This window comes from Sinocyclocheilus grahami, unplaced genomic scaffold (genome assembly GCF_001515645.1).
Source record: "Sinocyclocheilus grahami isolate Dianchi unplaced genomic scaffold, SAMN03320097.WGS_v1.1 scaffold592.1, whole genome shotgun sequence".
In the NCBI taxonomy this organism is placed as follows: Eukaryota; Metazoa; Chordata; class Actinopteri; order Cypriniformes; family Cyprinidae; genus Sinocyclocheilus; species Sinocyclocheilus grahami.
The window spans coordinates 3,929-14,242 of NW_015505771.1; the positions used below are offsets into that span (position 1 = coordinate 3,929).

Genomic DNA, 10,314 nt, shown 5'->3' on the forward strand with positions numbered 1-10,314 from the left:
TTTAAGCAAACTTTTAAAACTAAAGAGTTTAAAATTTAAAAATTAAAGAGTTTAACGATTGCTTAAGAGAAATATATCAAAATTCAGTGAGATTAATGCTTAAAGCAAAAACACCTGGTTATGAAAATTGTGTTAGAGAACAGTATTGTCACGAATTCGGTCTATGGACTTCCGTTTATTCACCACCAGAGGTCACCCTTTCCATTTCATTGACTCTCGCACAACACAAACTGTTGCATAGCACCCCGGACTACATATCCCATCATTCTTTGCACGATTTGCACACTGCACTGATTGCACACAGCTGTTTCTAATCACCTCACTCACTATATAACACCCACTCTAACCACCTTTCTCTGCTGAGTATTGTTTAGCCTGTACCCCTTTCCGAGTCTCCGTGTTTTCCTTGTTTTGCCTTGCCTGTTTTTGTGGTTTCTGATCTTTGCCTGTTTTCTTGGATTTCTCCCTCTCGTCTCGCCCCTGTGATTCTGTCTGCTGATAGGTGACCTACGCTAGCCCTGGGACTATTCTTGTGTTTTGCCCGCCATATACCTGTTTGCCATTGTTTTGACCCTGCCTGTTTACCACGTCTCTTGAATAAAGCCTGCAGATGGATCCACACGTCTCATGTCTCGTCAGCCCCGTTACAGAATACTCAGCCCTACAAGGACCCAGCAGCTTTTCTGAGGAACATTGGCCAGGTATGGACACAGCAAGGATTTTGTTAGCCCTTAAACAGGGTCCACGATCATTGGAGAACCATATCCGAGAGTTTTTAGCCATCGCTCACTATTCTGAGTTACCAGACTGTTTATTAATATAGTTTTTCTGCGATGGCATAAATCAACCTCTGAGGGCTAAGCTTAGACGCAAGGGTCCACGTTCATCACTCGCTCAGTTCATGGATTATGCTCTGTTGACTGTCGGATCTTTGTTTACTGTGGGTGTCGCGGAGGAAGAACGCGACACAATGTGTGTGACTGAAGTGGTGGCTGTACCAGAGCACGCTCACAAAATGGCGGCAGAAGCGGAGCCTGATTGCAAGATGGCGGCGACAGCAGAGCACCCTCACAAGATGGCGGACACAACAGCATCTAGTCAAGCCACGGTTGATCATCATGAGTCAGGTCAAGTTACAATTCATTATCATGAGTCAAGTTTAGTCACAGCTGTTCTTCCTGAGTTCAGTCAAGCCACAGCTAATCTTCCCGAGTCAAGTCTAGTCACAGTTGATCGTCATGAGTCAAACCGAGTCACAGTTTATTATCCTGAGTCTGGTCAAGTCACCGCTGATATTTATGAGTCAAGTCACAGCTGATAGTCATGAGTCAAGTCAGGTCGCAGCTGATCTTCATGAGTCAAGTCGCAGCTGATCCTCATGAGACAAGTCAAGTCACAGCTGATCCTCATGAGTCAAGTCAAGGCGCAGTTGATCATCATGAGTCCAGTCAAGTCTCAGCTGAGCTGCCAGAGCCTCGTTACGTCACAGCTGATCTTCTAGAGTCTCACCATGTCTCAGCTGTTCGTCCAGAGTCTCGTCACATCTCAACTGTTCGTCCAGAGTCACGTCGGAGGTCGTCTATGAACTCTCTGCTCGTCCTGTTCCGGCCAAGGAGGCCGTCTATGAACTCTCTGCCTGTTCTGTTCCGGCCAAGGAGGTCGTCTGTGAACTCTCTGCTCGTCCTGTTCCGGCCTAGGAGGCCGCCTATGAACTCTCTGCCTGTCCAGTTCCGGCCAAGGAGGCTGTCTATGAACTCTCTGTCTGTTCTGTTCGGGCCAAGGAGGCCGTTTATGAACTCTCTGTCTGTTCTGTTCCGGTCAAGGAGGCTGCCTATGAACTCTCTGTCTGTTCTGTTCTGGCCAAGGAGGCCGTCTATGACCTCTCTGCCTGTCCAGTTCCGGCCAAGGAGGCCGGCTATGAACTCTCTGCCTGGCCAGTTCCGGCCAAGGAGGCCGGCTATGAACTCTCTGCCTGGCCAGTTCCGGCCAAGGAGGCCGGCTATGAACTCTCTGCCTGGCCAGTTCCGGCCAAGGAGGCCGTCTATGAACTCTCTGTCTGTTCTGTTCTGGCCAAGGAGGCCGTCTATGAACTCTCTGTCTGTATTGTTCCGGCCAAGGAGGTCGTCTGGAAACTCTTTGTCTGTCCTGTCACGGCTATAGAGGCCGTTTACGAACTCCCTGCTTGTCCTGTCACGGCTATGGAGGCCGTCGGGGAATCCTCATCCTGTCCTGTCACGGTTATGGAGGCCGTTTGTGAACTTATAAAGCCTGCAGATGGATCCACACGTCTCATGTCTCGTCAGCCCCGTTACAAGTATAATAATAATAATAGAAAAATAATAAATTTTCTGGGCTGGCATGACAGTCCAAAATGCAAAAATAATCAAATATAAGTGTAAACACATGTTGAAACCGATTTAAGCAACATTAAAGTGAAGGCAGACATCTGAGCGATAGGGTTCACAAGAATGAGACTAGACAAGATTTTTACACTATTTTAAGAAATCTTCAATGATGAAAAACATGCCTGGAAAAATAGTCTGCAGGTGCATTGTAATGTTTTAACTAATCTTGCAATAAATGCCATCTCAGTTCTGCTTTCTGAGTATGAATTATTATATGCAATAACAGAGAATACTCAAGCACTGTAAAAGATTTAGCCACAAACTCAACTGACTGACTTCTCTTCTGTATGATTTCATGAGTCTCTTCAGACCTATAGAATTGTACTTGCAGGCTATGAGTTTTTAGAATGTTTGACCTCCTATCTGAACTTTTTTCCACAAATTGATCATTAAAAAAAAGAAACCGTCTTTCTTAGTCTTATTAAGTGCAACCATAATCAAAGTAGGCTACTCTCTCAATATTCAAATCAAAGCGCAAAAAGAAACCAACATTTTCTTCAAGCATGATACAGAGCTAAGAGATGGTTATAACTGCACATCCTATTATAGTGTGCATACTAATTACAGCCTAGATATTGTATGCAGCCTAATTTGCATGCATCAGGGAGCCGCAGCCGCTCTCAAACTGCTGGTAATGAAATTGCGTTTGAATGCGCGCATGCATCCTTTTTAGTTTCGATTTCGCGATCGGGACCGGAGGTGCTGAGCGCGTATTGCATTCTACAAGATTTGTCAGACACTTACGGTACGTGTCCATGAAAGTTTTTAATTAATTCCTATGGAAGTTCAGCTTCAGAGAACGCTCCAGCTCAGCTCTGCTGTTGCCATCTCCACCATCATCTCACCTTACTCCCATGATTTCTGTCTGAACTCCTGACACGGGGCCCCCTGGTGGCCACGGGGGCCCTATGCAGTTACATATATCGCTTATTAGGTAGGGCCGGCACTGCCTGCAGATCACCCATACGCTTTTACCGATGTTAACGCCAGTAGCAGAGAGGTTTTTAGGTCAATGGACTGTAGCGGCTCGAAAGGAGGGCTCTTAAGAGCCCTAAACACCGTGGGCAGGTCCCATGTAGGGACGGTGACAGGGCGAGGCGGGTTGAGCCTCCTAGACCCTTTCAAAAAAGTGAACAACTAGGTTGTTCCTGCCCACTGACTGGCCAACTATAGGAGCGTGTTTGGCTGCTAAATAGACCTTGAGCGTGGAAGGGGATTGACCCTTATCCAACAGCTCCTGCAGGAAGGACAATATCAGAGATATGTCGCAGGAAATTGGGTCTGTGCCGCGGGCCATACACCAGGCGGAGAAGCCAGACCATTTAAGGGCATAGAGCCGCCTTGTAGAGGGTGCTCTAGCCTGAGATATTGTGTTTAGCACGCTCTCAGAGAGGTCCGTAGGCTCCCATCGAGAGGCCAGAGGTGCAGAGCCCACAGTTCGGGCTGGGGGTGCCATATCGTTCTGTTCGCCTGAGAGAGGAGGTCTCGTCTCAGGGGAATGGGCCACGGGGCTGCTATAAGCAGCTGAGACAGCTCTGCGAACCAGTGTTTGGTCCTCCAGAGCGGGGCCACCAGCAGAACCTTGTGTTTCCGTTCCTTGATTTGCCTGATTACATGTGGGATCATGGCGATTGGGGGGGAAAGTGTAAAGGAGGAGGTTGGGCCAGTCGTGGGCCAATGCATCCTTGTCCTTCGAAAAGTAAATTGGGCAGTGAGAGTTGTCTTCTGAGGCGAAGAGGTCGACTTTTGCCTTGCCGAAGATCTCCCAGATTCTCTGAACCGTATGTGTGTGGAGCATCCACTCTTCTGAGGGCACATTGCTCCGGGATAGCCTGTCTGCTCCCTGGTTCAACCTGCCTGGCACATGTGCTGCTCTCAGCGAACGCAAGTTTAGCTGAGCCCATTCCAGGAGGCACTCTACCAGAATGAAGAGGCGCTTCGAGGAGAGACTGCCATGGTGATTTATGACACGCATGCGTCCATGGCACCAGGCGTGGGACAGAACTCGTGGTTTCAGCCAGTACTGAAGGGGCCGCATGCGAAGCAGGCCCAGCTAAAGTACTGGAGACGCTGAGGCCATGAGGCCCAACATCTTCTGAAATGCCTTGAGAGGGCTCCAATTTCGAATGAGGCCGCGAGCTTCCGAATAGCCAGTGCACGATCTGGCGTGACTACCGCCCTCATTCGGGCTGAGTCGAGAACTGTTCCCAGGAACGATATCCGTTGGCTGGGGGACAGCGCACTCTTGGCAAAGTTGAACCTGAGTCCCAGGCACTATAAGTGTCTAAGGAGTAAGGATATGTGGGATAGTAGCTCGTCCTTCGACTGGGCCATAATGAGCCAGTCATCGAGGTAATTAGAATGTGGATTCCCGTCTGTCTCAGCCGGGGAAAGAGCCGCATCCATGCACTTCGTAGAAGTGCGAGAAGCTAGGGACAGTCCAAGGGGAGGGACCGCGTATAGATAAGCCAATCCCTTGAAGGCGAATCTCAAGAATCTCTTGTGGTGGGGGGCTATCTGGATGTGAAAGTAGGCATCTTTCAGATCCAGTGAAAAGAACCTGTCCCCTGAGCATAATTGTGAGAGGATCTGTTTCAATTTTTATGAGGCCGCGGTTCAGGTATCTGAAATCAAGGATGGGTCTCAGGGCACCATCCTTTTTTGGGGATGAGGAAGTATCAGCTGTAGAAACCTGATTCGCTCTGAGCCGCCAGCAAATTCATCACCTCGGTGCGCAGGACGTGTGTGTCCTTGCTCTGAACCGAGGTGGAAACCACGCCGCTGAATCACGGGGATCTTCGAGCGAGTTGAAGTTTATAACCTCGTTTTACTATCCCCAAAACCCAGTCTGACACTCCGGGGATGGCCTGCCAGGCCTCGGCCCGTGTGGCGAGGGGTTTGATTGGTTCGAGCGACAGGCAGCCTAGTGGGGACCTGATGCTAGTGATAAGAGGAAGAGAACATTTTCTCTCTTTTGAAAATGTTTGTGTTTTATTTCTCTTGCTATAACAGCAATCGGTTGTGTGGGCGCTATTTGAACGGGCCCAGTGTTCACAACAGTATTTACCACAAACACATTGCCGTCAGCACCCGGAGCTGCACAAGGTGCTTGGAGGCATGACAGAGGCCATTCGGGGGCGCTAGACTTGATGCTTTCGAAGCAAGAGCAGTCAACCCCCATGGGTGTGGTCCAGACGCATCCAGAGTCTGAAGCTGTCAGTGATAATCATAGTGACAGCCTTTTCTTTCAATCTGCCTAAGAAGATAAAACCATTCATTAGAAGAGGGTATTGATGATCCTTACACCGGCAGATCAAAAGTGCTGCATGCATTCTCTCTGCTCCGCTCATAGTGGACGAGGGGAGGGGCCGCCTTCATTGAAGGAGAGCCGCGACAGACTATCGCGCTGGCAGATCAAAGTGCAGCATGGAGAGTGAAACGCGGGGACTGTGCCAGCATAAATTCACTCAAGGTTGATCGCTCAAACCCGCGAGTTCGCTGTTTCTTCTTCAAGGTAGCTGGGAGGGGAGAAACGCAAGAGCAGGGGAGGCGGGGCCAACTTCATTGAAGAAGATGATCCGCGAGCGCAGCAGGGATAGACTGACACTTTCATAGTGAAAGCACAAGATCAAAGAGCTGCGAGAGGCGCTAATCCTTAGTGTAAACACACTGGCAGATTAAAGCGCTGTGTGCAGAGTGAAACACGTGGGGCTATTCCGGTGCGAAAAGTCACTAGCTCGACCGGCAGTCATAATTTTCCCTTATCAAAAGTGCGGGGGGCGATTGCTGTCTTTTCCAAACTGCGGGGGTCATGACCCCCCCTGTCCCCCGTGTCAACGGCGGGTCTGCTGAACGCCCTAACAAACACACATACATACACTTTTGTTTTTCAAGTTTATTTTTCAATTCAATTCACGTATATTTGTATAGCACTTTTCACGATACAAATCATTGCAAAGCAACTTTACAGCAAATTAAGTTTCTACAATATTTAGTAGTAGCTTATCAGTGGTGACTGTCAGTTAATGTACATATGGCAGAAATGTACAGAAAAAACAATTAAAGACGTAATCAAACAGACGATGAACACTATTAACAGCAATTATTATATGATGCAATCAAACTTATAGCAAAATTTGGTAGTTCTGTATGTTGTTTCAGGGTTGGCATCATCTGAGGTCCTCTGAGGTGTTGGCATCATCTCTTCTCAGGTGTTCTGGATCCAGACTGAAGCTTGTGTAAATCCTAGTTACCACGGGATGTCAATCCTGTGGCAGAAACAGATAAACAAATAGAGACATAATTAGCGTAGCTGCTGTTCCAACCAAGCAAAATGTATTTGTTTAACCCAAGCTAAAGAATAATAATGTGCATTTGATCAGATATGAGATGCATTATTTGAATGCTTGGCCAAAGAGATATGTCTTTACCCTAGATTTAAACAGAGAGTGTGTCTGAACCCCGAACGTTATCAGGAAGGCTATTTATTTTTTAAATCTAAGTGTTAGTAAAAATTATTTTGTAATTATTCCCAAATGTGTTGTACTGTGATTCTCATTCATGTTCTGAAGTTTTTGGCAAAGTTCAAACACTTTTGTATTTGAGTAACATTAATTATGAATTGTGTCTTTGTTCTTAAACAGGTGCAAAGATGAGAAGGAAAAACTTTCTGATGATAGCGTTACTTCTGACAGGTGTTGTGTGCCTGGTCACTTTCATGAACAAAAACGATTTTGAAAATGATGTGACACTGAAGAGCAAAGACGATTTGCCCAGATTCGAAACTCTCCAACCTTTGTCTTCGGGTTGTCAGCAGAATATGTCTGCTTATGATGTGAATGGATTTTCTACTCTGCCAAATCATATTCAAGACTTCCTGCTTTACCAACACTGTAGGAGTTTTCCCATGCTTCTTGACGTGCCTAATAAGTGTGGCGGACCCCAATACTCTGCAGATGTCTTCCTTCTGCTCGTCATCAAGAGTTCTCCAGAGAATTACGAACGACGAGAAGTTCTGCGGAAAACATGGGCTAAGGAAAGACTGCACAAAGGTGTGTGGATCCGGAGAGTCTTCATAATCGGAACAAGCAGAACTGGCTTTGAGAAGCACAGGTTGAATAATCTATTGAAGCTGGAGAACAGTGAGAACAAGGACATTTTACAGTGGGAATTCAATGATTCTTTCTTTAATCTCACAATGAAGCAGATCCTTTTCTTTGAGTGGATGGAAAGATGGTGCCCACACACCAGATTTCTTTTAAATGGAGACGATGACATCTTTGCTAATACGTTTAACATGGTTGAGTATCTTCATGGTCAGAAGGGCAACGATGGAAGTAAACATCTCTTTACAGGTCACCTCATCCAGAACGTAGGTCCTATCAGACATCCTTCAAGTAAATACTTTGTCCCGGTGCAGGTTCAGGAGTCTGAAAGTTATCCTCCATACTGTGGCGGAGGAGGCTTTCTTCTCTCCGGCTTCACGGCCAAAACAATCTACAAAATGTCTCACTCTATAGATCTGCTGCCCATTGATGATGTTTACATGGGAATGTGTTTGCAAAAGGCTGGCCTCAAACCTACATCCCACCTTGGTGTAAGGACCGCTGGTCTGCTTATCCCTGCTGCGAACGTAGACAAATTTCACCCTTGTTATTACAGAGAAATCATTTTAGTCCACAGATTCCCGCCGCACATGATTTTTGTGATGTGGAATGAAATACAAAACCCACGTTTGCAATGTGGAAGGACAAAATCCTTATAAACTCTTATAAATTAATAGGGTGTGTGATTACTTTAAAAGGGAAACATAATAGCTTGCTGGAATTAATGTGATTAAGATTGCTTTACAAGAATGATTTTTTAAACATGGTGAAAGTTCTAAAACATGGCAAAATTATTGCCTTTTTAAAATTATGTGGTCTATTGCACTTTAAATGTAAAGGGTGGTTGATTCCTTTCTCAGCAATGGTGATTATAATCTTCATGATCTTTTTGTTTTTAAGCAACCTGAGAGTGCTTCTCAGTATATAGAAATAGAAACATCTATATTCTCTTTAAAATCTAATTTTACCAGGGGAATTTAGTGCCCTCTCAGACAAAAAGATGGAAAAATTGTCCCTGGGGCGGTACCTTTCCAAAAGGTATACATTTGTACCTTATTTACCCCTAAAGGGTGGATATTAGTGTCTTAAATGGTACATATTAGTACCTTTTAAAAGGGTACCAATTCACGGATAGCATTTGTAGCTTTTTTTGTGTGAGATTGTGCAATATATAAGAATGAAGTAGGATTCTCTATGCAAAATGATTGCTGAAAAAAGAGGAGTAAAAGGTGTGTATTATGAAGTACAGTGCTGTATTGTAACAAAGTACAAATAATTGTAGGATACTTATGAGTCCTGGGATATTTCTGCTTTCGTTGAATATTTATGTTTATATTACATTTTACTTTCCTTGTTTGGAGGAGAAAATGAATACTGTTACTCTGACAGCCTACATTTCTCCAGACTGTCCTATTCATTTTTACAGAGAAGCAGCTGTTCATGTAAACTTTAATGTGCTTTAGCATATAAATCATTTTGATAGCCTATATTTTTAACACATTGTGTAATGCTTATGAAGTTACATGCGATAACATTTGATAGCGCTCTCATGACTTTTCTGCAACAGTTCGTATTTGTAATACCAAATACGACCTTCAAAGGTCAAATAATAATGAACTGCGGTACCGTTTACATTTACTCATGGTGTTGGTTGTGTAGATGTGACTTTATTCCCTTTGTTTGCTTTGCTGTTTCATCCACTGAAGTAGGATCCTCACTCAGAGCAGTTCTCTTGAGTTAACTCTTACATATCCTAAATCCAGTACCTCAACATTGGCATAGCTGTGCCAGTAAGCTTATTTATAAAACTGACTTGTACTTATCATACTTAAAGGGATAGTTCACCCAAAAATAAAAAATTATGTCACTATTTATTCACCCTCATGTTGATCCAAACCTGCATGTGATTCTTTCCTCTGCTTAACACAATGACAGAATTTTAATTTTTGGGCAAACAATCCCTTTGACTAGATTTAATATCAGTAATGTTTATTTGTCATGTTACTTAAACTTACTTGAGTAAGTTTCCGGGTACCTGTATTTTTTATCTATGAAGACTGGACATGTTTACTACACTGAGGTAGATTGTAAATCTGGGGATTTTTGTTAGTATGTATTGCAGATTCCTTTTTCCCCTCATATTCCTAATTTATTGTTAGTGGATTTTTTTTTTTTTTTGGTGCTGTTTGGTGATTTAACCTAGTAAAAACATATATTACACAGACACTTATCTACTGTGATTTGAAGATAATTTTTTCACAATGAAAATTTATAATAACTTTATTTCTCACCTTACAGCCATGCCATTTAATAGACAGCAATTAAAGCAAATAATAGTAAAGGAAATAATGCTGTTTTGTCAGGGGTTTCTCATGCTTACTACACAATGTTATGTTTCTTTATTAATGTGGGATATTTTTATTGGCAGTGTGAGTGACATTTCTTTTTTCCTGTTGTTGAAACAACAGTCTATTATTCAGTATGCATAAACATAACATAAGAACATCCAACTGTGCAAATTAAATGTACTAAAAAAGCAAAACAAGTTCTCTGGATGTTTCCTTTTGTTCATGAAGTGCTATTTTTATTTTTTTCTGGTTAATTACTACACCAAGTTCAGGTAAAAATGAAAAAAATAAATCATAGTTTAAACCATATGACCCATGTTACCACGGCATAACTTGATTAATCAAGAGCTTGTTTATTTGATTGTGTCATACAAATAGTGTAGAACGTTAGTTGACTAGCACAAACACTTAATAGTATTTATAGCTCTTAGCTTATTAAAGGGGTCATATGATGTT

General features: G+C 43.8%; 1 pseudogene; it reads left to right on the plus strand.

Annotated features, from left to right (window-relative positions):
• The first annotated feature begins 7,056 nt into the window (after positions 1-7,056).
• LOC107557176 (N-acetyllactosaminide beta-1,3-N-acetylglucosaminyltransferase 3 pseudogene) lies at positions 7,057-8,169 on the plus strand (annotated as a pseudogene).
• Positions 8,170-10,314: the final 2,145 nt, after the last annotated feature.